Genomic DNA, 24,248 nt, shown 5'->3' on the forward strand with positions numbered 1-24,248 from the left:
CTGCCCACTTTTTAAACTGGATTTTTTTTTTTTTTGGTGTGTTTTGAATTTTGTAAGTTCTTTATATATTTTGAATACCAACCCTTTATCAGAGATGCAGTTTGCTAATATCTTTTCCCATTCAGTAGGGTGCCTTTTAGTTTTGTTGATTGTTTCCTTCGCTGGGTAGGTGGATTTAATCCAGCAAGTAGAAGACTTTCAGACTGGTTCATGCAGTGTGTTTAAGGAAGTCATACCTGAAACAAAGTAACTATAAAGGCTGGAAAGAATGGGAGGGTATACAGAAATGAAGCCAGCAGAAAGAAAAAGAAATTAGGGGTTTTAATCCTGATTTCAACTGTGAAAATAAATAAAGGAAACCTGAAACAAATAACACATTATATGTTAAAACAAAACAAAACAAAGCCAGGAAGCCCCAAAGGCGGAGCTCTTACATAGTACTGCCCAAATCCCTGCTGGAGAAGACTTACTCTCTGTACCCCAGCAAGAGGAAGGAAGAAGTTCTCCTTGCCCAGCAATAGCTGAGCCAACGAGAAACTGCCAGTCCTAGCCAATAAGAAGCTGTTGCCACTCTCAACTCTGTGAAACGGCCCCTCCCAACTTCCTCCTTTCCCCTTAAATGCAAGCCCTTCTCTGTTCTCTGGATTTGCCTATGGTTTGACCTAGTTTGCTTGTCCTGCATCGTAATTCCTTTGCTATTCCTGAATAAACTCATTTTGCTGGTAAAATGGCTGGCTCTTTTTGAGATTTTGTTTTTAAGGTCAACATTACCAAGGGAGAATTCATGCCAAAGACATGAAATGAAACAGAGGGATACAGTGTAATAAAAGGCTGCAATTCACAGAGCAAATATTATAATTGTGGCTATGAGTGCTACACTGAACATCGAAGAACCTCCTTGAAGGACCTGTGAAGCAGGAGATATGGACAGAAGCATACTCATTCTGGAGACCATGACAGCCACTTGCTATCCAAGATGTGTGAAGGAGACAAAAGACTATGCCCCCACCATACTGGAGTGAGTTTGTACTCCGATAATAGAGGATACAACTTTGTTTCCAGAACACATGGAACATTTGTGACAGTTGACATGTTAGGTTACAAAAAAAACACTTCAGTACGTTCTTGTAACATAAAAATGATCCATTCAAGGTTCTGTCACCACAATGCAATAAAACTAAAAGTTAATCATAAGATAAAAAATGAAAAGGCCTTTCAGCTTGGAAAATCACACGATTAAACTCTATAAATCCTTCAGTCTATGAGGTGCACATAAAGTTGTGCCTTAAAATAAAAAAATAAATGAATGAAGGAACATCAAACTCAGTGTTAAAGCAACCAAATAACTGAGTGAGAGTAAAATGGAAAATAAGCGTAAAGTTGGAAACTAATAAATTAGAACAGAGAAAAATATAAAAATAATAAACAATAAAATGCTAATTTTTAGGTAAGAAATCAAATGAACAAGCCAGTATCTAACCTAATTATGGGGGGAACAAATATATAAAATAAGAAATGACAATAGGGAAATAATCAATAAAATAGAACATGTTAAAAAAACATTAAAATTTACTCTTTATAATACTGTGCAAATAAATGTGAAGTCCTGGAAAAAAGAGTACTTCTCTAGGAAAATGGATTTACCCAAATGGGCCCCAGTAGACACATAACATTTAAACAAACCAATTTTCCTTGGGAAAAAAAAATATAGAAAAACCTTCAAACCTATATAGCTTCACATGAGAAGTCCATCAAATCTTCAGATAATGGATTATCTCAGTTCTACTTAAATCATTCTAGAGCATAGAAAAAAATGGAAATCTCAAGATTATTTGGTAAAAGAAGTCAACACATCAGTCTTACTTAGGAATATTGATGTAAAATTCCTAAATAAAATGTTAGCAGAGGGAACCTTAAAAAAAAATAGTTTGGGGATGACTGGATTGCTGAATGGGGAAAATTGCATCTTTTCTCTTGAGTGGGAAAAAACCCAACCTCCTCTTCCCCCTGCCATGTGTTTCCTTTGTAGTCACACTTCTGACACCAGGTGTGTGGGGTTGTTCCACACCAAGCAACTCTCTGTAACACCAGCTGTGTGTCCTATATTTTAACTCAGTTTTGACATTCTCTTCCTAGAGGTCGCGTCAGATCCCACAGGTTAAGAACTCAGCCCCATGAGACTGTTCCCATTCTCCTTCAGATGCCAGATATAAGTCCAGGTAATTGACTGGCTATAAATCTGAGGTTCCCCTGACCTCCTCCTTGAATTAATTCATTAATCAATTAATTTGCTAGAGTGGCTCAGGGAACTGAGGGAAACACTCACTTATGTTTACCAGTTTATCACAGGGTATGATAAAGGGTACAGAGGTACATAGGACAAGGTCTGGCAGGGTCCTGAGTGCAGGACCTTCTGTCCTGGTGGAGTTGGGGAGTGTCACCCTACTGGTGTAGTTGTGTTTACTAATGTGGAGGCTCTCTGAACCCCATACTTTTGCCTCATGTGGGCATGATGAATCACTAATTCCATTTTTAGCCCCTCTCCCTTCTCAAGAGAATATGAATCATACCTTATACTTTTATACTTTTTGGTGACCAGCCCCCCCCCCCCCCGCCCCATCCAAGAACCATCCAGGAGCCCACCAAGATTTCTCTCATTAGAACAAAGATACTCCAGTCACCAAGGAGATTACAAGGGTTTCAGGAACCCTGTATTAGGAACTGAGGTCAGAGATCAAATGATAACAAAAGATGCTCCTAGCACTCCTATCACTTAGGAAATGAGAAAGGAGTCCCTCTGCCAGGAACTGGGGCAGAGACCAATATATATTTTCATTATCTAACAATAGCTATTTGGATAAAGATAAAACTTAATTGATATCTTTTATCATCTACCAGCATATATTTCAGATGGTTCTAGATGGATAGATAGCTGCCACAAGTACTGGAAGAAAATGCAGATGAGAGAAATTATGACTCAAAATCCAAAATAACATAAAAAAGATTGATAAATTCAGTTGCATTAGGGATAAAAGTCTTTCCAGTGGGGGAGGAGGATATCATAGGCAAAGTAAAAAAAAAAAAAAAAAATCAAATAATAAGCCACGAAAAAACAATTGCAAGTTAGGTCATGAAGAAAGCTTATTTTCCTAGAATATAAGGAATTAATAAAAATTAAAAGGAATAGGCCAAAGCCCAAATAGGAAATAGGTAAAAATATGTGAACAGATGGTTTACAGAGAAATAAATACAAATGGTCTTTTAAATGTATAAAAAGATGTTCAGCTTCTCTTGTAAGAGAAATGTAAATTAAAATTATCCTGAGATAATTTTATCCTGAGATACCACGGCTTAGATTGGCAAAAGTCCAAGTTTGCACTCTTTGTTGGTCAGGTTGTGGAGAAGTACAAAGTGCTCCAGTTCCTGAAGAGATGGACATCCTGGACCCCAATGGATCTGCCTTGACCCTGACTCAGCCATCCCCCCTTCATTTGGAAGACAACACCCCAAATAAAAATATATACTCATAGCTTATGAAGACCTAATTTTAATAGGTCTTCTTTTATGTCCTTCAATAAATCAAGAGGTATTTTCCTTAAAGGTCTTGTATTTTTACATTAGATTTCTTGCTGGGTTTCTATTTGTGGTTACTGTCCATGTGGCATCTCTTTCGAAAGGACCTTTTGTGATAGTTGTTGAGCGGGTATGTTGATCTGCTTTTCAGCAACCTTGCTGAGTGGTTTGTAGACTCTTGGATTTTCTCCATGGATGTCATGGCCCCCACATATAATTCCAGGTGGATCTCATCCAATCCAATCCTCATTCTTTGATTTTTTTCCCCTTATTTCTTTGGTTAGGAGTGGTGGGACATTGTTAAGAAGATGCAGTGAGGCTGTGAGTTCTTGTCTTTTCCTTATTTCTGTGGGGGCCATAGCTAATGATCCACCATCAAACTGGCTGTTTGCTGTGGGCTAGGTGCACACTCTGTTCAAGAACACCCCTCATTTGGCTCCTCATTTCCTAAGAGGTTTTTTTTTTTTTCATCTTTAATTACGAATGCATGTTGAATTTTATGAAATGGTTTTTCTGTATGACTGAGATGATCTTTTCATGGCATGACTTATGTGATTTCATTAACAGCTTTTCTAACATTACACCAACTTGGCATTCCTGGGATAAACCTGCATTTTATCATGATGTGTTTGTTTCCTTAGAAATTGCCAGGTGCACTCAGCTAAGGTTTCATTTCAGAGTTTTGCATCTATGTTTATAAGTCAGTTTGGCCAAAATTTACCATTCTTATTCTGTCTTCCTTTGCCTTTAGTACAGAGGTTATTTTGGACCCATAACGTTCCATTTTCTGAAAAGTGGTTCATATAAGACGGTGATCTGTTCCTTGATGGTCCTGTTAAAGCTCACCTGTAAGACCTAGTAGCCCTGGTGGGTTACTAGTGGCTGGGTTTTTGACTTTAATAAAGTCTATGCAGAATGCAGAAGTAAACCTCGCCTCACTGGTCAGGTTCCTCTGACACTACTGTTTTTCTTCTTCTTTGTTAGTGTGTGACCCCATCCAGGATCCTCCCTAACTGAATGCTCAGTTTGGATGCTCAAAGCGGGAGCTTCCTCATTGCATCCACTGGGATTCAGCCTCCTGCTAACCTGTGAAGGCGGTGAATGAGGAGACCCTGCTTCATTAGGGCATACTCAGCTGCCGGCGTGCTGGGGGCTGCCTTCAGGTTCTCTGGGTGGCTTCTGTCCAGCACATCGGCCCCCTGAAGTATTCTGGAATTGGGGAAAGTGAGGCATCTTCCAGACAGGCTCCTGTATCAGCTTCCTTTCTGCTCTCGTCTGTGTCAGGCACATACTCTTTCTAGAAGATGCCTTGATGCTTAGCACAGAAATGCTAAGCAGCACACAGAAAGAATGTTACTCGCTGGCTGCCACGTGACTACCAAATAATCAGAAACTGGGGCCACATACCTGTCTTTCCCATCCTCAGTGAAGAGGAAGTCAGGTCTCAGGCAGACCTCCGTTCAAATCCCAGCTCTGACACACAGGGGCTCGATAACTGCTCTGAGCCACATTGTCCAAAGCTGACACACGAGGAAAACAAAACAAAACAGGTCTCTTTCACCAGAGTGTAGTGAGGCCAAGCTGTGGAGGCCTTTGGCAAGGGTTGGTGTGCTTGGTGGGCTAGCATCTTTCTCCTTCCCTTTGCCCTCTTTCCCTCTCACTCAAAGGGGAGAGCCCTGTCCCTCTTGAGTGTTTGCCAAGGGAAGGCGCAGGTGTGCTACCCACTTGTTCATGCCACTAACCCAGCTTGTGCTTGCCGTGCTGCAGTGTGGGACTTGTAAGCAGTCTTCCTCACTGTCACAGAGAACAAGAAGACAGCTGTGGCCACCTTTGTTCAGGCTGGCCCTGGGTTCTGAGCTCTGGAGTCTTCCGGAAACACGGCTGAGTGTCTGAACTGTGGGAAAGGGGAGGCCACCTGAAGTTAATAGGGCCAGGGATAGTGATGGGGCTTTCTGTGCCCCCTTGATGAGTAGCACTCACTCCCTAGAGGATTTTAGTGAGGGGCCCCTCCAGTCCGGTTCTTGGGCCATGAAGCCCACTCTGAGCCCACCCAAGGGAGCCACGATTGCTAATGTTCTCTAAGAGAGAGTCTGCCTTTATTTTTTTTTAAAGATTTTATTTATTTATTTGACAGAGAGAGATCACAGTAGACAGAGAGGCAGGCAGAGAGAGAGAGAGGGAAGCAGGCTCCCCGCTGAGCAGAGAGCCCGATGCAGGACTTGATCCCAGGACCCTGAGATCATGACCTGAGCCGAAGGCAGCGGCTTAACCCACTGAGCCATCCAGGCACCCGAGAGTCTGCCTTTAAATCATAAAGCTGTATTGGCGTCTTGTGAGATGTAACAGCATCAGCCGTGAGGATCTCCATGGTCTCCGTGGCAGGTTCGTGTTCCTTTATGAGGATCGGCAGGCCTTTCCCATGGAATGGAGCACCCTGTGGTTTCCATCTCTACAACCTGAAATGCAGCAGGTGGTGGAGAGTTTTCTTCTCCCAGCAGGAGTTGGATGGAAAACACCTTGAGCCTTAGGCCTGAACTGCTTAATGGTCCACAGCATTCGATGAGAGCAAAGGGCTCTTCACCTGCCACATCCGGGGATGTTAAGATCCTAAAATCCTACAGGTCTGACCCCACTGACCTACAGGTCCACCCACTGTGGCTTCACTATACCTGGTGTGGCAGCAATAGCTGCAGCCTACTCAGCTTTCTAGAAGTTCGAGAGGAGAGCTCTGAGCACCTGCCAGGGTGCACTGCACTCATCTCCTGCCTGGCCCCATCCCATTTCCAGACCAGGCTTCTGGATTCCCTCATACCTGCCTCTCCTCTCCTGATTGCTTCTTGGCTCTTCCTTGGTGGGTCCTGCCTGGGCACCAGTTTTCTTTCTGCTGGTCCTCTTCTGTCACTGGCCATTCTGCTCTGCCCCCACTCCTTATCCTTCAGCAGCAAGTGGCCCTCCCAAACCCTGGTCCATTCCTCTCAGCGTTGAGAACAAACAGTGTCTCATTGAATTTCATTTGGGCCTTTGTTCCATCTGTTTGGAGTCTGTCAGCCCCTGCCTGGTTGAGCATGTGATCTTCCCAACATCATTTTATTTGCCCATCCGGTTCTTTACTGCCCGCCTAGGGGTTACAGAGCCCTGCAGCTTTGCAGGACCACCAGACCTTCTCAGGGAAGCAGGGTGAGGAAGGGGACACTCTTCTCCTGTGGGGGAGCCTCCTGACACCCCCTGTCGTCCCCATGGACAGATGACTGCATCAAACGTCGGTCCCCCCTTGGCAGTCTTGGGCATAATCCTGGCTTACCATGTGCGCACTTCCTTGGATGTCCTCTTAGAATGGGTCTTGTGTTGTTGGTTCTGTGAATTTTTCCATTGGCAGGGCTCACCCTCACTCCTCAGGGTGATGTTTGCTTTTCGTTTTGGAGGTGGGGGACCCCTTCTGCTCTTCAGCAGCCAGCAGCACCACCTTCTACACAGCCAAGAAAGCAAGTGGCCTGCTTGTCTCGGAAATAGGATGAGCATGTCGTGAAGGCCACACCAGGGAAAAGCTGGGACACGGAAGGGGGAGTCATACTCTGTCCTCGTGCTACTCACTGACATGGTGCAGAGCCATGGGGGCAGTGGGTGACTATACTCGGTGACCCAGGAGGGCGGCACAGGCTTCCAGGCAGGAGAGGGGTAAGGCTAGAGTGTGGGAGTGGGCAGGAATGGGGCCAGAGTTGGGCCAGACCCCACCAGCCAGTTTGGACACGTGGAAGGGCTAGTGTGGTAGAGGGACCAACTGGTGTGGGGGGAGATCTGAGGGCAGAGAGCAGGCAGGGCCTTCTGACGGAGGCTGACTCCCGAGACTTCAGGGCACAGCTAGCTCCCCAAGGTTGCTTGTGACTCTTGTGGGTTTCCAGAACCTTCAGCCTTGCTACTGAACCTTCCTCTTCCCTGGAGGCTGCACATGTCCCAGGTGTGGGTTCCTCTCCATGCGGACGGCTGCTCTTTGGAGGCTTGTGGTGACCACGGGCAGCTGGAAGCTTCTGCTTCCCTGATGTCATCCAGGTCCTGGGCAGAGCTCAGACTTGCGTTTGGTCATCAGGCTTGGCTGAGCAGATGGCATTCTCTGTGGCACAGTTTTCTGGGGAGGGAGGCTCAGTGCAACGTGAAATGAACCCAGGTCTCTGACCTTGTACATTTGGCCCCAGGCTCTGACTCTGAGAAAGTCACCTACCTCTGGACCCTTGGGTCTAAAACACACAGACAGTGAGGCTGAGACATGATATTGCTAATCCGTCCTTGGGCCTTTGTATCAGAAAGAAAGAACCGGAAAGAGAGAGACAGAGAAGGAAGGACGGAGGGAAAGAAGACCAATACAAACGTAGCCAACTGATCACTAGAGCCGTGCCTATTTATGAGGCTAATTAAGAGAACATTTCTGTCTGAAAGCTGCCTTGACGTTTTCTGTGAGCAGGAAAGTGTGGGTCAGGGTCAGAGTTATCTTTGAGAGAGGGAGGTGGTGCAGAAATGTTGGATGTACATTGTGCTGTTTCTCTTGTATGTTTGATAGAATCCCCACTGACCAATTAGGTTTGTCCTGTGGCTTTTGGGGAAGTACCAAAGATGTGGTCGAGTTAAATAGACTTTCTGCCAGATTTTGATTGTGTAAGGCTTGGATATCTGACCTGTCTTCACACTTGTAAAGAATTAAGGGTTTTGGGGGGCGCCTGGGTGGCTCAGTAGGTTAAGGCCTCTGCCTTCGGCTCGGGTCATGATCTCAGGGTCCTGGGATCGAGCCCCACATCGGGCTCTCTGCTCAGCGGGGATTCTGCTCCCTCCTCTCTCTCTGCCTGCCTCTCTGCCTACTTGTGATCTCTGTCTGTCAAATGAATAAATAAAATCTTAAAAAAAAAGAATTAAGGGTTTTGGGTAAATCACTATGAACACAGCCTAGGATTTTTGACACAAGGCAGGACTTAATGCAACATAACTGAGCTTGCATTCCGTTGCTCTCTAGGTTGGCAAAGTCATGTTACCTCTCTGGGCCTCAGTTTCCTCATCCATGAAGACACTGGATCTAACAGAAAACTCATTTCACCATAATATAAACTTTCTCATATTGTTGGAACACATGGTTTCAGACAAGGCTTGATCTATCATGGGTCCAGTTTCTTTCTCTCAGCCCTCTCTTCTATTCTATCAGCTTCCTCTCAAGGCTGGGTCAGTAAGAATATTCTGATTGTATATATTTCTCCTTTGGCAGTAGAGGATTTATATTTGGCTTCCTCTCTTAGTGCATCCTAGGAGGGCACCCAGACTCTCGGGCTCTGGTTTGAGGTGTGCTGCCGGCTCTGAAAGAGTGTCTTCTGGGGGCCACAGAGGTGGCCTGGGTGGGGGTTCTGGAGTCAGGGAGTGGGACCTTGTCTATGTGCTGGGTGCTGTGAGTGTAGACCTGCGTATGGGGTCCCCCTCTGAGGGTCTCACGGTGGGTGCTAAACAAGTAGCTGATGCATTCCTTCTTGGGGTGCTGGGGGGTGAGGGGGAGAGAGAGTAGGGCCAGCCGCAGGGCAGCAGGAATCGCATGGTTTTATGAGAGCCTGTGTTTCTCACGAGTATCTGCTGGCAGGCACCTCTGGGAGCCACATGGCAATCCTGTGAGGGAGGCTTGTAGGAGACTCATTATCCCCATTTCACAGCCGAGGACACTGAGGCTTAGGGTCACAGAGCTATTGAGTCCTGCGCCAGCACTCACCCCCCCCCCCCCCCGAGCCCCTGAGCTGGCCTCTGATTGATTTCCTCCCAAGGTGGGTTGACTGTTGTCCTGAAGGCCAAGGGAGGACTGAGGGAGCTTTAGGATTCTGCTCTGTTTATTTTTCAGATTTTTTTTTCTTTGTTTGAGAGACAGACAGAAAAAGCACAAGCAGCAGGGAGCAGCAGGGGGAGATGGAGAAACAGACTCCCCACTGAGCAGGGAAACCAGGTGAACACGGATGTGAGGGGATCCCAGGACCATGGGATCATGATCTGAGCTTAACATGCAGACGCTTAACCGATTGAGCCATCCAGGAACCTCTCCCCTCCCCCATCCCACCTTCTCTGCTTCTGAGGCAGAGCCCGAGTCTCAGAGTGCTGGGGGGAACTTGTTGTGGTTGCAGCTCTTAGGCAAAGGCGGGATGTGAAGTTGGGCCTTGGACTCAGAAGTCTGGCCATCTCCCTGTCTCTTGCCATCTCTGGGCGGTGGGAGAGAAGCCTGGGATACTGTGCAGCTCAGGGCTGAGCTGGTGGTGGTGGCCGGGAAGCTTGGGGGCATCGTGCCGTGTGGGCTCATGTCTGAGCCGGGCCTTCACTGGCTGGGAACAGAGGGAGGCCCTGGGCTGTCCTGGTCCCGAGTGGCTGAGCCTGGCCCCGTTTGGTCTGTGCCCACCCTGCACACCTGACCATCGCCGGGCATGGGGGCATCTGTCTCTCCTGTGCCATCTCTGATGCTTTCCCCAACACCTCCAGCATGGCCCACGCTTCCCCTCGCCCCTTCCAGTTCTCACCACATCTTCTTCCTCCTTTTGTCCACTGGGGCCAGCCGCAGAGAGGCGAGGAATGAACGAGCATAGATGCATCCGAGTTCTCAGTGGCCATCTTCCTAACAACAAGTCAGGCTCAAAAGAACAGCGCTGAAAGCATGGCTAGCGTTCTTCTGTCATCTCAACATGCTTTGTTGTTGTTTTAAAAGCAAGCGAGTGCAGAATATATTAAGGGTATCGCTGCTTCAGCTGTCACTTCCTAGTGAGAAAAGTGGTTGTTTCAATTAGAGTAGATTTTGGACATAGTTCTTTGAATGAGTAAATTGCAGAACGTAGCACCAGTTGTGAGCTGATGAAAGAGGATTGACAGTAAGAGTTGTGGAATACTTGCGGTGGTTCCTCGGGAATCCCGACACAGGTCGGGTCCGTCAGATTTAATGGGTTCTCACCACTTTTGACTGGATCGGTTGACCCTGACCGACTCAGTGACTTCCAAGGAATGCACCTTTGCTTTTTCTGGAACCTGAAGGAGAGAGGGAGACCGACGCAGAGAGAGAGACACACACACATGATGGTGTCCAGATCCTGGCTTCTGGGGAACCCCACCCTTCTCTGATGGCCTCAAGACTGGGGAGGTGTGGTTGAGGAGGAAGGCCACCTGGTGCTACCAGACATCCCCCGTCCCTGATGGCCAGCCTCGAAGGCTCAGACACACCCTCTTAGCCTAAAAGGACTCCCTGTTTAAACATATTGATAGAGCAAATCCTTCTGCCTCCTCTTCTGCCCACAGCTTCTCATGACTCTGCACCTTAGATGGGGTTTTTCTAAGTTCCCTATGCCCCTCAGAAGAGAAGCCATTCTCTGATCACCCAGAAGGATGAAGCGCCTGCCTGTCCCACTTCCCTGTCTTTTACTATCCACTATTTCTGACCATTGACCTGTGTGGACCTAACTCAAGTCTTATAGATTCATTTTTTTTTTATGAAATATTTGACATGCAATAAGGGAAAAAGAATTATGTTCCGAACCCCTGTATACCCACCACCCACTGAAAGTAGAGAATACTGCTATGCTGGTTATTGCCTTCTGTGTCACCAGTTATGCCAAAACTCAGCGGCATCAAACAGTAAACATTTACTACCTCATGCAGAGAGTCAGTGGGTCAGAATTGGAGCGCAGCTCAGCTGGATGACTCTGTCTCAGGGTCCAGATGCGGGCGAGGGCCATGGTCATCTGAAGGTTTGGCTGGGGCTGGAGGATCCACTTCTGAGGTGACTTCCTGTGGCTGTTGGCAGGAAATCTTGCTTCTTTCGCTAGGAGCCTCTCCACAGTCCTGCTTGGGGGTCCTCACAGTATGGCAGGCAGCTTCCTGCAGAGTGGGTGATCCAAGAGAGTCGTTGTCTTCGTCTTCGTCTTCTTCATCATCTGCTTTGTCTTCTTCGTCTTTGTCTTCTTTTTCTGAGAGAGTCTTGAGAACACCGCAGTGCCTTTTATGATCTGGTCTCCTTAGCCATACAGTGTCACCTCTGCCTTATTCTAGACCCATGTCACTAAGCCCAGCCTGCATTCTAGGAGAAGGGAAGTAGGCTCCACCTTTTGAAGGGAGTGGAAAAGAATTATTTATTTCTCTTATTAGTATTTTTTTATGTTATGTTAGTCATCATACAGTACATGACTAATTTTTTATGTAGTGTTCCATGATTTGTTGCTCGCGTATAATACCCAGTGCTCCATGCAGTCCATGTCCTCCTTAATACCCATCACCAGACGCACCCATCCTCCCACCCCCTCCCCTCTAAAACCCTCAGTTTGGACCCACAGTCTCTCATGATTCCTCTCCCCCTCGGACTTCCCCCAATTCACTTTTCCCTTCTTCTCCTAATGCCCTCCATGTTATCCCGTATGCTCCACACGTAAGTGAAGCCATATGAAAATTGACTCTCTCTGTTTGACTTATATCTTTTTTTTAATTTCTTTTCAGCGTAACAGTATTCATTGTTTTTGCACCACACCCAGTGCTCCATTCAGTCCATGCCCTCTATAATACCCACCACCTGGTACCCTGACCTCCCACCCCCCCGCCCCTTCAAACCCCTCAGATTGTTTTTCAGAGTCCATAGTCTCCCATGATTCACCTCCCCTTCCAATTTCCCCCAACTCCCTTCTCCTCTCTAACTCCCCTTGTCCTCCATGCTATTTGTTATGCTCCACAAATAAGTGAACCCATATGATAATTGACTCTCTCTGCTTGACTTATTTCACTCAGCATAATCTCCTCCAGTCCCATCCATGTTGCTACAAAAGTTGGGTATTCATCCTTTCTGATGGAGGCAGAATACTCCATAGTGTATATGGACCACATCTTCCTTATCCAGTCATCTGTGGAAGGACATCTCAACTCTTTGGTGGACATATTTTAAACCATCATAATTAACCAGTAGAGCTAGATCCCCTCCCTGACTGCATCCCCTTGTTTCCCACCCAGAAGTAACTACTACTAGAGTTTGGTATGTTTTTTAATTTACTGCATTAGTCAATATACTAAGCCTGTGATTTCTGCATGTCTCTAAGCATTGTGTAAACAATATCAAATTGTAAGTTTTTCTTTCTATAGCTTGCCTTTGTTTTGCCTCACTTTATATGTTCCCATTTCATCCATGTGAAAATGTGTAGCTATCCTTTATACCTTTTCACGGCCGTGTAGCCTTTCATTGTAAGAACGTAATATGCTCTGTTCTTCATTGGTGGATGTTCAGATGGTTTCCAGTTTCTTGCTGCTACAGACAAGGCTGCTATGAGTACTCATGTGTGTGTCTCTATGTGACCACAAGCTAGATTTGTTTAGAATACTTAGCAAGGATTGGAACTGCTGCGGGATAAATGTATGAATCTTTTTTTAAATTAACATATAAGGAATTATTTTCCCCAGGGTACCGGTCTGTGAATCATCAGTCTTACCAAATTCACAGCACTCACCATAGCACATACAGACCCCAATGTCCATAACCCAGCCACCCTAAATGTATGGATCTTTACATTTTCTAGAAGTGGCCACGTTGTTTTCCCAAATGGGTCTACTGATGAGTGCTTCCGCTAGCAGTGTGTGGGTACCCCTTCCCCCTTTTCCCCTGATTCCACTTGGTATTGTCAGATGTTTTAAATTTTTGTTAGTCTGATGGGTGAAAGTGGTGTCTACGGGGGGGGGGGGTGTCTCTGCATTTCTCTGCCTGCCAGTAATGTTTATTTCATATATTTATGTGTATTTATTTCATTTTTGATTATTCTTTGAATTACTAGTTCGTACCTCTTGCTCCTTTTTTGAATTTTCTTATTGATCCTTCATTTGATTTATATATTATAAATCTCTTCTTTCCCCATTTCTTCCTCCCAACGAAATTTCTTAGGCTGCACTGCCAGGATTAAGTCCCAGCTCCAGAACTTCCTTTTTTTTTTTCTTTTTCTTTAAGATTTATGTATTTATTTTTGGAAAGAGAGAGAGTGAGCGGCAGGGGCAGAGGGAGAGAGAGAAGCAGACTTTCCCCCTGTGCAGGGACCCCCTTGTGGGACTCGGTCCCAGGACCCTGCAATCATGGCCTGAGCCAAAGGCAGACACTGAACCGACTGAGCCACCCAGGTGCCCCTCATCTCCAGAACTTCTTGTGTGACCTCAGACGTACCACTTAATAACTTTTCTGTGCCTTAGTTTCCTCATCTATAAAAGGGGTGACAACAACCCCACTACCTCGTAGCACTGCTGTGAGGATTAAAAGGCGCACCTCTGTGAAATAGTGTCATTACGGTGAGTGTGACATGGGCCCAAAGGACCCTGATGTCCCCTGAATGCCCATATCAGACCACATACCTATATCAACACCTTGCCCGGAGCTTTCTTGAGCACCCTGTCCTCATTTGAAAAGATTGGCAGGTGCTGCTTCTCTCTGGCTCTCAGCCATCTGGACGACCCTCCCTTCTGCATCCCTGAGCTGCCTGAAGAGAACATGAAATCCCGCCTCCCTCCAGGGGACGCGGGGGAATTGGAAGGCATCAGACTCCTCGCAGCAAAAATAGAAACTTCATTTGCCTGGGAGAGAATAATAATGAGGAAAGCCCGGCAGATGCAGGCTTGGAAGGCTCCTCTGAACTCTCCCCTCCATCCCTGGGGCCGGCGCAGACCTGCCTGAGCCCGCCCCACCAGTGGTCCCCTTTGCCCTTCACCCCTCCCTCTTAAGACATCACTTCTGGCTGCAACGTGGACAGCCCTGGCATCGTGTTCTGACTTTCATCCCTCAGCGTTGCACTGTCCTTTCATTCCCCACAGCCAGGCGAGAACTCCACACACACACAAGACTGGTTTAATATTGAGAATCATCACAGAACTATGTCAGATGTTGCAGTGTATACACCTCAGCTAAGAAGAGCCCTGGGAGCTGGAATTCTGTCCACGGAGCTCTCAAGGACAGATCTATTGAGAATAAAGCGAGGCTGGGTCAGGGCACCTTTAGTTTCAACCCTGGCGTTAATAAATCAGCTCAACACTGCTGTAAGGAACTCTCTGGCTTGTTTGGTAGGGCCTCAGATGATTTTTACATAAAAGCAAATGCGGAAAAAGTAAGTTGACGATATGGGACGTTAGAGCCAGTTGGGTTTAGAGCAAATTTTTAGGTTTTGAAATGGATCGAAATGATCTGTGTCTCTACCCCCAAATCTGCCATCGGTGTGGCTTCACAGGCCCTATGGAAAGAAAGTCCCCAATCAGGAAACTAATCGTGGATAGAGAGTGTTTGCATCGGAGTCTGGAGCCGGGAATGAGGATCTTCCCCAACCAAGGAGTCTGGTGGGAGAATGTGACACGTCCTGCTTGGCCGGTCACCTCCACACTTGGAAAGATCAGCTTCCAAGAATGGAGAGTTTTGACCATGCCATCAGTCACAATTTGTGCGCTTCTCTTAATAACGATGTATTTTAATAGCCTTTATAGAAGTCCCCTTCTCAGGGGTGCCTGGGTGGCTCAGTGGGTTAAAATCTCTGCCTTCGACTCAGGTCGTGATCCCAGGGTTCTGGGATCGAGCCCAGTGTCGGGCTCTCTGCTCAGTGGGGAGTCTGCTTCCCCACCCCCTCTCTCTCTGCCTGCCTCTCTGCCTACTTGTGATCTCTGTCAAATAAATAAATAAAATCTTACAAAAAAAGGAAGTCCCCTTCTCACACGAGACCATTGTTTTTGAAACTTTGAGACCATTGAAGACAGATTTTAAAAATCCAGTGTGTTCCCAAAACGTTTGTTCACATGAGAATCTCAAGGTTTGAACTCTTTATTCTAAAGATGCAGCTTTCTTCCCAGGAGGAGAAAAGTAATACATACTGGTGTTTATAAATAGAGTTATTAGCATTTGAAGACTGCTCTTGCAGCTAGCTAGGGGACTGAGTTATCGAGAATTTTGAGATTTTTACTTGTAAACAGCCCATTGGTGTCCACTCAAGCTGGAAGATCCCCCAACTTTCCCATCACTGCTCCCTCAGCCCCCTTCCCACCATAACCTGGGCTGCAGCCTTTCTGTTTTTCTGGCTCTGAGGACCTGGGCCCCCTTTCTGAGCCCTGCCCCTGTTTTCCTACTACAAATACTGGGGCCAGTATTTGAAGTGGTTCCTAAGGGCCCTCTTTCTTTCTCTTGGAATGGCCTTGCCGTGCCTAACTGAGCACTGTCCTGGTGAGTCCTTCCCATCAGGAAGCAGCAGACCCACAGTAAACTTGGGGAACATTCACACACCCACAGAATCCTCCCTTGTGGTTCCAGCCACACCTGTGGGGACACTGGGCTATTTCATGCTCCATCCCCCTGGGGCAGCTTGGCCGAGCTGTAGTACTGGCTCCCAGGAATTCTCTTCATGCAGCAGCTTCTCTGCCGGATGCTGACCTCTGCCAACTGCCCGTTCCCCTCTGGGAGACAGCCCAGTGCAGATGAGCCCCATCCCCCCCTGGGCTGGCCCATGAAGGCTACAGGAGTGTGAACTCCTGTTCCAAGCTCTACATCATGCAGAGGTACTGACAATCGCATGGGCTCCTGGCTTTCAGTGTGGGTTGCAGCCACCGGGCTGGTACTAGAAAGAACCACACCCAAGCTGGCTGTAAGGTGCCACTCACGGGCCCTGTCTTTGATGCGTCCTGACTGTTCCCCCATGATTCTGGCCACCGTTCTCTGCGTAGACCCTTTTCAGCCCTATCCCCAGACCCTCTGCTCAGTGTGGCCAGAGCCTTTCATCAGCAAGCATTTCACTGAATCTGGGTCATTATAGCTCATCAAATTCTTCTACTTATTCCACAATCCAGTTGCAGTCCCAAACCCCCATGCCCAGGGCGCAGCCTCTTATAAAGCACAGGCCTGGCTCTTTGGTTCAAGGAAACGTGCTTCTGCTGGGCAGGGCCCCGGCCACTTTGTAAGGCTGTGAGATCAGCCTTCTGGCCTCCAGGCAGACTTCCTGCCTCTGCTCTGGTCAGGTCCATCTCTGTCTACCTCTGTGCCAGGCTTCCTCCCAGGACAGCTTGCAGGGTTGGGAGCCCATCGAACTGCAAGTGTTGCCTTTACTTTGCCAAGAAATTGCTTATAAATTCTGGTTGCGACCCCCACGTCCCCCGGGCACTGCACCGTCGGTGCTGCAGGGTCCCCCTCTCACGGTCTGGGTGGAGGCTTGCTTAAGCTGCTCTCTCAGAGCCCATGTAGGTTCTCTTCACCTCTGGGGTTTCCTGTCTCAGGGGCCCCCTCCTCAATCATGTGGGCCACTAATGGACCCCGAGGATGGCTCTTGGAGTTGGGGCCTCCCAACGTGTCCCCTGACCTAATACCAAAGGGAAGCAGCAAATTTATGAACTGTCCACTTGAAGCCATGTTTAGGATTTCTGTTTACCTCTCAAGTGTCTGGAAAGGCGGCCTTTCAAAGGCCCTGTGTGATCAGAGCTCCAACTGATTTGCCAGAAATGTGCATGTCGAATAACAGAGAATCTACCATGGCAGTTGCAGTGGGCATCATGTGGGAGAGTTAATTAATCCTGACACCAGATACCGACGCCTCGGCAACAACAGTCGTAAGCGAGCCGAACCGTGTGGTGTTTCAAGTCAGGCAGCTGGAGGGCTGTTCCCTGGCAGGATTCTCTGTGCCTGAATTCTGCTGTGGATTCAGTGCCCCTGGCGAGGGCCTGCCCTCCCTTCTGTACTGGTTCCAAAGGCGGTGGGGGAGGGGAGCTCTCCGGACCCCGGGGAATCCAGTCCTCAACATGCTGGCAAAAGGAGCCTTCGTGGAATCTGCCAGGCTCCTGGGGCTCTGTATTTCCCACCTCCCCTTGGAAGCTGCAATACAGGACAAGCTACCCTCCTTCTTCCCCAGATAGCTTGTGGGTGGGCCAGCAACTTGGAAAGTGGAGTGTTTAAGTCTTATGGGGACACTTGTCTACTTCATTGTGTACCAATCCTGGGGCTTGGTAAGGACGAGGAGGTTATTCCAAAAAGGGTTGTGTAGGGTTGCGTAGGGGTGCCTGGGTGGCTCAGTCATTAAGTGTCTGCCTTCGGCTCAGGTCATGATCCCAGGGTCCTGGGATCGAGCCCCGCATCAGGCTCCCTGTTCATCTGGAACCCTGCTTCTCCCTCTGCCACTCCCCCTGCTTCGGTTCCCTCTCTCGCTGTGTCTCTCTCTGTCAAACAAATAAAAATCTTTAAAAAACAAAAAAACCAAAAAGGGGCTGTGTGTTACCAGAAGAGCAGGTGCTGGGATTTCTGTCACAAGTGGCCACGAGAAACAGGGGACGTGACCTGGCCCTCGATGCCTCCAGAGAGGGCAGAAAGAGGATGGGGACGTGTGTGTGGCAGAAATAGGAACAGCTAGGCCGTACCTGGCCGAGAAGAGAAGTCTGGTTGTTCCAAAGTGTAGGTGATTCTGTGTTCGTTCCAGCTGCTAAAACGGGAGCGGGCCCTCCCTGGATGTCCCTGGCTAGGTTGGGGGACTCAGGGCCAACAGGAACCAGCTGACCCCCCCAGGCGCCTTCCCAGGTCTCTGTGCTCCATGACATTGTTGGTTTTTTGAAGGTGAACTGTCTGTCCAGAGGCACAGTTCACCAAAAAATAACACAACCCTGCTTTCGCCAATGCAAGCGAGGGGCCCCGAGAGGTCAGAGAGAGGGCACTGCTCCATGGCCAAGAAAATTCATATTTTTCTTTGGAGGAAATGGAAAGTGGTGCTGGGTCCAAGTGGTAGGTGACCTTGCTATTGAGCTAAAATGCTGCTGGGGAAATTAGAGAAGACAAACATGAAAAGAATGCTAATGAGTAGTGGTGGACCAGAGCCCGGAGCCCTGATTCCTTCACCGTCCACGAGGGGTACTTGTGTGATGCCTATAAATAGACACTTAAAAACCGATTCTAAATTGAGTTAAGATGTGGGCCCGTTTCCTCCTATGGAAAAGCGTTATGTAAAGTGCAGAGCTCTGCCCTTTCTCCCAAGGCGGCGTGACGATTCTGTGCCTCTGTGGGGAATCTGTGTGGGGCATATTAGGAACACTCAGGCTACAGATGAATGAGACTCTTGTCCTTTCAAGAGACTCGCAGACTGAGGGCAGGGAGAGGAAGAGCTGTGGCTCCTTCCTCCAGGTGGAGCAATGGGGCAGGCCTCCCCTCCAGGGTGGGGAAGCCCAGCTGAGCCTGCAGACTAGCTCTGAGTTTCCCCGGGAGGCTTCTGGGTTGGGAGGAAGTGGGAGAAGCTAGATCTGTGGACTCGTGGTCACTTCCATGGGCCCACCGTAGCTCTGTGCGATGTGGGTGGCTGTGGACCTGAGAGAGGAGGGGAGAACATGGGGGACAAGTGGGGAGAATTCTAGCCTATGCTGGCAGTCCAAGGCTTCTGGGCTCTTCCCTGCAGCCCCCTTGGTCAAAATTGCCCAGAGCTGGAGTAGGGGATTCTGGGAGAGGACAGAGGTCCTTCTCACTTAACCTGCTTGAGTTCATAAGAGTAAGGAATCAAGACTCTGTCTTAGGACCACCAGGGAGGGGTTCTTGTCTCTGGACACAGCATTTAGGGTGTGTGCTGACCCTGACATCACTTCTTTTTGGAGGTCCTGGGATGGTGGGGTTTGGGGATAAAGAAGGAAATACTGTTTGATGCTAATGAGTTCCCAGGCAGTGTTTTGGAGGCCTTGTGGCGTTCACCTTCCCAACCACCTTTGAGAATTATCTTCTTGTCCCTGCTTTTTATGATAAAACTGGGGCCAGTGGTGTAAAGGGATTGGAAAGGCAACAGAAGCACCGCACCTTTGGAAGAAATGGAACATTTCAATTTGCCCCTGAGCAGAGGCAAACAGATCACACATATACAAATGGCTTGGTCAGAATGGAAGCATCTTCAGCCTTTAAGGGAGAGCCAGTTTTTTTTCCCCCAATCTTTTAAAAATTATCTGGATTAGAGGTATCTGCAGCGGGCCAGTTTGGGGTGGCAGGAAACTCCCCCAAATTCCCTGATTAAAACCCACTGTTGGGGCGCCTGGGTGGCTCAGTGGATTAAGCCGCTGCCTTCAGCTCAGGTCATGATCTCAGGGTCCTGGGATCGGGTCCCACATCGAGCTCTCTGCTCAGCAGGGAGCTTGCTTCCCTCTCTCTCTCTCTCTCTGGCTGCCTCTCTGTCTGCTTGTGATTTCTCTCTGTCAAATAAATAAATCTTTAAAAAAAAAAACAAAAAAACAAAAAACACTGTTAACAATGTCTGTCTAGGGAAATGAGAGTGGCTGTCAGGTTTCATTAAAAAAAAGTGTCAACACTGGGTCCAGGAGAGACCTGTGTGATAAAGTAGAAACCTTTGTCTGCCTGTGCCAATAGCAGGCCATATTACCTTCCCCCCCAAGAATGATGTCATTCCCTGTGATTTCAGACCCCAGGACCAGACTGAAGATGAACTGTCCAACCAGCACAGCTATTCATGAAATGCTCTTAGACCTTCTGTTGCCAGTAGCTGAGGCCCCTGGGAGGAGGCTGCCATTGGTGTGGTTCTGAAAGGAACAAAGACATTCCTTTATAATGCTTTGTGTCTTCGGCCAAATTAGAGGAAGAAAAGAATTTTTTTAAAAATTTAAATTCCATAGTTAACATACTGTTTTATATTGGGGAAAAAGAGGAATTTGGATGTGATGTTTAAGACCAATAAATCCCCCTCCTCTTACACCACCCTAGGCTTCCTGCTCTCTGGCGATCAGCTGCCCCACCTTGAATTTCTGATCTAACCCAGAGTCTCACCTTGAGTTCTGGAACGTGGAATATAAGGGGACTTCCTCTTCACCTTTCGTCTGCAAAGCTTTCGCTGTCCAAGTGGAGTACGAAGCCTGATGGCCTCTTTTCTGTTCTCTTTGTGAAGCCCCCTTGCCCAAGAGGAAGGGTGAGAACAGGTGAACTTGGGCAGAGCAAGTGCAAGGTGGCCCGGTTTTCTTTCTCTTTGCTTTAATCTCTCTTCACCCCCCTCCAGCCCCCACAGACACACCCACCTCCTTCTGAAAGTGTCCCAGAATACCAGCTCTGCACACTGATGGGGTCAAGCTTTGTTGTGGGGAAATACATATTCACAAGGGCTTTGAGGAGCTTCATTAAAATGCGGAGTCTCTCCTGGAGGGATACACAAGCCATGGCTTTATTTGCCCAACAGGATGCTCTGACGGCAATCATTATGTGAGGAATGGCTAAAGAAACATTTTAATTATTTGTTTCTGGTAATTTGTGATCATCTCATTAGAATGATAATTGGTGCACTTTTTCCAGGTAATTCAAAACCTCTCACTCCTTCAGATGTCTGTATTTGAAAGGGCTCTGTATGAACACCCGTGTGTTTTCGGAAACCCAAGTAATTTCTTCTCTTTCCTTCTGTTTTATTCCAGAAAGATTTCGTCACCTGAAGGTTTTGGGGGACATTACGAAACCACTTGTTTTCGGTAAGAAATCTGAGGGCACCTTGCATGGAGGGAGGTTTTGCTTCGGATTATGTGTGAAATGGAATTGTTTTACTCGAGGGACACGGCCTTTCAGGTGGAACTGGGCATTTGCCACAGCTCCTTATTTTCTGGCTCATCTGCCCACAAGGGGTCTGAGGCTAGGGCTTGATTCCCAGCCATGGAGCCCATGAGCACAGGGCTCTCTGTGGGCACTGATGTTGCCTGGAATACTTTTCCCCGTCACCACCCCCAAGACAATGGCAACATCCCCCTCTCCCATACGTGCCCTCCTCACTATACTAGTGCCTGTGAAAACCGTAGTCCTCACCAGATTCAGGCACTTGTTTGTGTAACTCCCACCTCGATTCTGATTTATACCAAAATTAGCTAGATATCACCAACGATAAATGCCATGCACAACCAACCTTGCAGTATTAAACTGGAGGAATGTTTTGAACCTAACTAGAAGTGCACCCCCGTGAGATACCAGGACACTGAGAGGAAGAATTTAACTTGGATTAGAAAGAGTCCTCCTAAGCTGCTCAGGGAGGAGGGACAGTCCTTGTTGCTGTTGCCCCGAGGGGGAAGCTAGATTGCGGTCCTGATCGCACTGGCCCACGGTCGGCACTCGGTTTGCTATTGTGAGTAGAACCTACAGCAGCAGATCTGCATGGGTCTTTGTAGCCCAGGTGCCCGCTGAGTGCCTGCGACAAGGGACGCTTGCAGGAGGTGTGTTCTGATTGAAAATGAGTAGGTGTTCTTTCTCCTGGGCTGAGTGGCTTGGTTGTGGGATTGCTGGTGTTAGGAGATGGCGTATGTTTGGAGAACGGCGTGGTGGGTAGACTGTTGTTGGAGGCGAGGAAGCTGGGCCAGGAGTGGTCTCTGTGTCTCAATGCCAGAGCAGGTCTGAGCTTCTGATGGATTCCCCGGGTTCTTATGCATTTGTGGGAGGAAGCACTGTTGGGCTTGGCTAGGCTTGCTCTGGGGATCAGTAGTCCAGAGCATTACAGATAGGAAAGTGGCTTGGGGACTTCCAAAAGAGAGGAAGATTTGGGGTTTCCCATTGGGGAAGCTCTGTGCCAATTCTGAGGGTAAAGATGAAGACCAGCAGGGGCAGGGTTGAGATACCAGAGCATCAAGACCTGGGTCTCAAACCACTGTCTTGCCTCTGGGTTGGCAGAGGGGTCCCAGAAGTAGTTGGGACTGCTGTTTGGGCTTCCTGCAAGAGGCTTCTTTTGTAAGTCGATGCAGATGCATTGATCTCAATTTCTAAAGCAGCCTCTGTCCTACCGGTAGGTCACCGCCCATGAGCCAGGTGCTGTGCATGGGCAGGAATTCACCTGCCATCATACTGGGGGGTGTTCTTGTGACAGATGTCCTGGATGCATTCTGCAGTGGCTTTACGGGTAGGGAAGAGAACACATTCCTAAGACATTTAAGAGTTGGAACAATCAGCCCCTCTCCAAGGAAGCAGAGGGTGAAATGTCAGTGGAGCTGCTTGACTGCTAATGTGTCTGGGCTTAGGAATAAACGAGCAGTTTTCTGAACTTGTCCTTGGCTGTCAGTCTTTAAAGTTCATGAATTTACTTCGGTGCTCTCAATGAGGCCTTTTCCATCCTGTTTAATTTTAGACTTGTAAACATTCGTCAGCCTCAAATAGAGGAGGTGCGTCACCTGCCCTCAGCTGTGACAACGCTGAAGAGTTTGGGGGGATTCTGGGAAGGGAGGAGATTTCGTGGGTAACCAGCAGCAAGGATGGCTTGTAAAGAGGGAGGTTCTTATGGGGAAGGGGTCTCACAACTGCAGTGAAAATCCCATCTTCTGGGAGCCCCCCGTCAAAGGGCTGGTGCAGTCGTTGGTCCTCTAGGAGCGGTCCGCCGTGAAATTGGCTTCTTGAAGTTTATCTAAATGAAATTGGTGTTGTCGTGGCTTTCTGATGGAGCCACGGGGCAATTCTGTGTTGTGCCTCTAAGGTATAAGGTATTTTTTTTTCCTCTGAGCCCAGAAAAGACCTAGTGGGATCTTTATGTATCCTGAAATACTATTAGAGTTTCAAAATCAGCTGAAATAGGCAAGCCGTCTCACTCTCTTTCCGAGAGCGCTCACCCGTCTGCGGTGTAATGGGACTGACGTTTAAGTGAATGTACTCATCATAATTCCCAACAGCTTCCCTGCGGAAGAGCATATTTCTTCTGTGAGAGAAAAGTGGCAACGAGATGGATATTTTTAAATGTCAATTATGCTAGAATGGATTCGTGTGAGGAGAACTGCAGAGAGAAAAGACCCAGGTTTATTTATTTATTTTTTTCTACTGCAAAAGAACTATTCTATAACATCAGAATACCAATACCCAGAGTCTGTGCCTGGCATTTCCTCAGAGAAGAACTTGGGGAATATGCTTCCACCCTAGGTAAAACTTTGGGGCTGTGTTCTATTCTCCCTAGCCCAGGAGAATTAAATCCTTGGCCTCACTGTCCTGTGGTATCAATCCTACAGGATCGGTGACTTGGTATTACAGTCGACCCTGAACAATGGGAGGTTAGGGGTACTGACCCTCACATAGGTGGAAATTTTCAAATAACTTTTGACTCTCCAGAAATTTGCTTATGAATCCCCTACTGGTACTGGAAGCTTTCATGATAACTGAAACATTCAATTAACACATATTTTTTATGTTATATGTGCTGTATACTGTATTCTTATTATAAGCTAGGTAAAAGAAAATGTTACTAAGAAAATCATAAGGAAGAGAAAGTACATTTACAGTACTGCGGTATATTTATTTTTAAAAAGTACACATGTGAGTGGACTCTCACATTTCAAACCCACGTTGTTCAAGGGTTTGTTGTTCAAATTTAGTGATTTCCTGAAGAAATGGTGGGAGAATTAATAAGCTATGTTTAAATCCTGGGAAGTCTCAGAAAATATGTTAAGTTAGAAGACATTGCGTTTATGGAAATGGTTCCCTGATATGTCAGCATGTTCTTACATGGAAAAGTGCTATGTAAAATCTGACCAAGAGTCATCCTAAAGTATAAGATCCAAAGAAGGCAGTGAAATTCCCAGCTACTAGATCTTAAAAGAAACACAATGCTGGAATGTTAAGGGGAAGCTGGCATAAGGGTGAGACAATGAGATTCCTGATGGGTGTTATTTGTGTAGGGTGGTATTTGTGGTATTTGTGTAGGGAGGACAGAGGAATGGGTGGGACAGGATAGTGAGCC

At 47.5% G+C, this 24,248-nt stretch overlaps 1 protein-coding gene and 1 long non-coding RNA gene across 8 annotated transcripts in view; one reads left to right on the plus strand and one right to left on the minus strand.

Annotated features, from left to right (window-relative positions):
* APBA2 (amyloid beta precursor protein binding family A member 2) overlaps nt 1–24,248 on the plus strand; it is a 243,355-nt gene that overhangs the window by 95,418 nt on the left and 123,689 nt on the right. For 6 of the 7 annotated variants that reach the window (XM_082736650.1, XM_082736649.1, XM_082736648.1 and 3 more), the window contains one exon: nt 20,971–21,024. The gene's annotated coding sequence lies outside the window, so the exon portion shown is untranslated. Of the gene's footprint in view, nt 1–20,835; nt 20,855–20,970; nt 21,025–24,248 lie in introns of those variants that run through there. The other variant, XM_082736652.1, reaches the window with a different exon arrangement.
* Nucleotides 9,368–20,574, minus strand: LOC309868026. The gene is made up of 4 exons (XR_014313465.1): nt 20,339–20,574; nt 11,215–11,666; nt 10,465–10,596; nt 9,368–10,332 (listed from the first exon to the last, which is right to left on the minus strand). It is a non-coding gene; the product is annotated as an uncharacterized lncRNA (long non-coding RNA).

The sequence above is a fragment of the Mustela nivalis genome (assembly GCF_964662115.1).
Source record: "Mustela nivalis genome assembly, chromosome: 6".
Taxonomy (NCBI): domain Eukaryota; kingdom Metazoa; phylum Chordata; class Mammalia; order Carnivora; family Mustelidae; genus Mustela; species Mustela nivalis.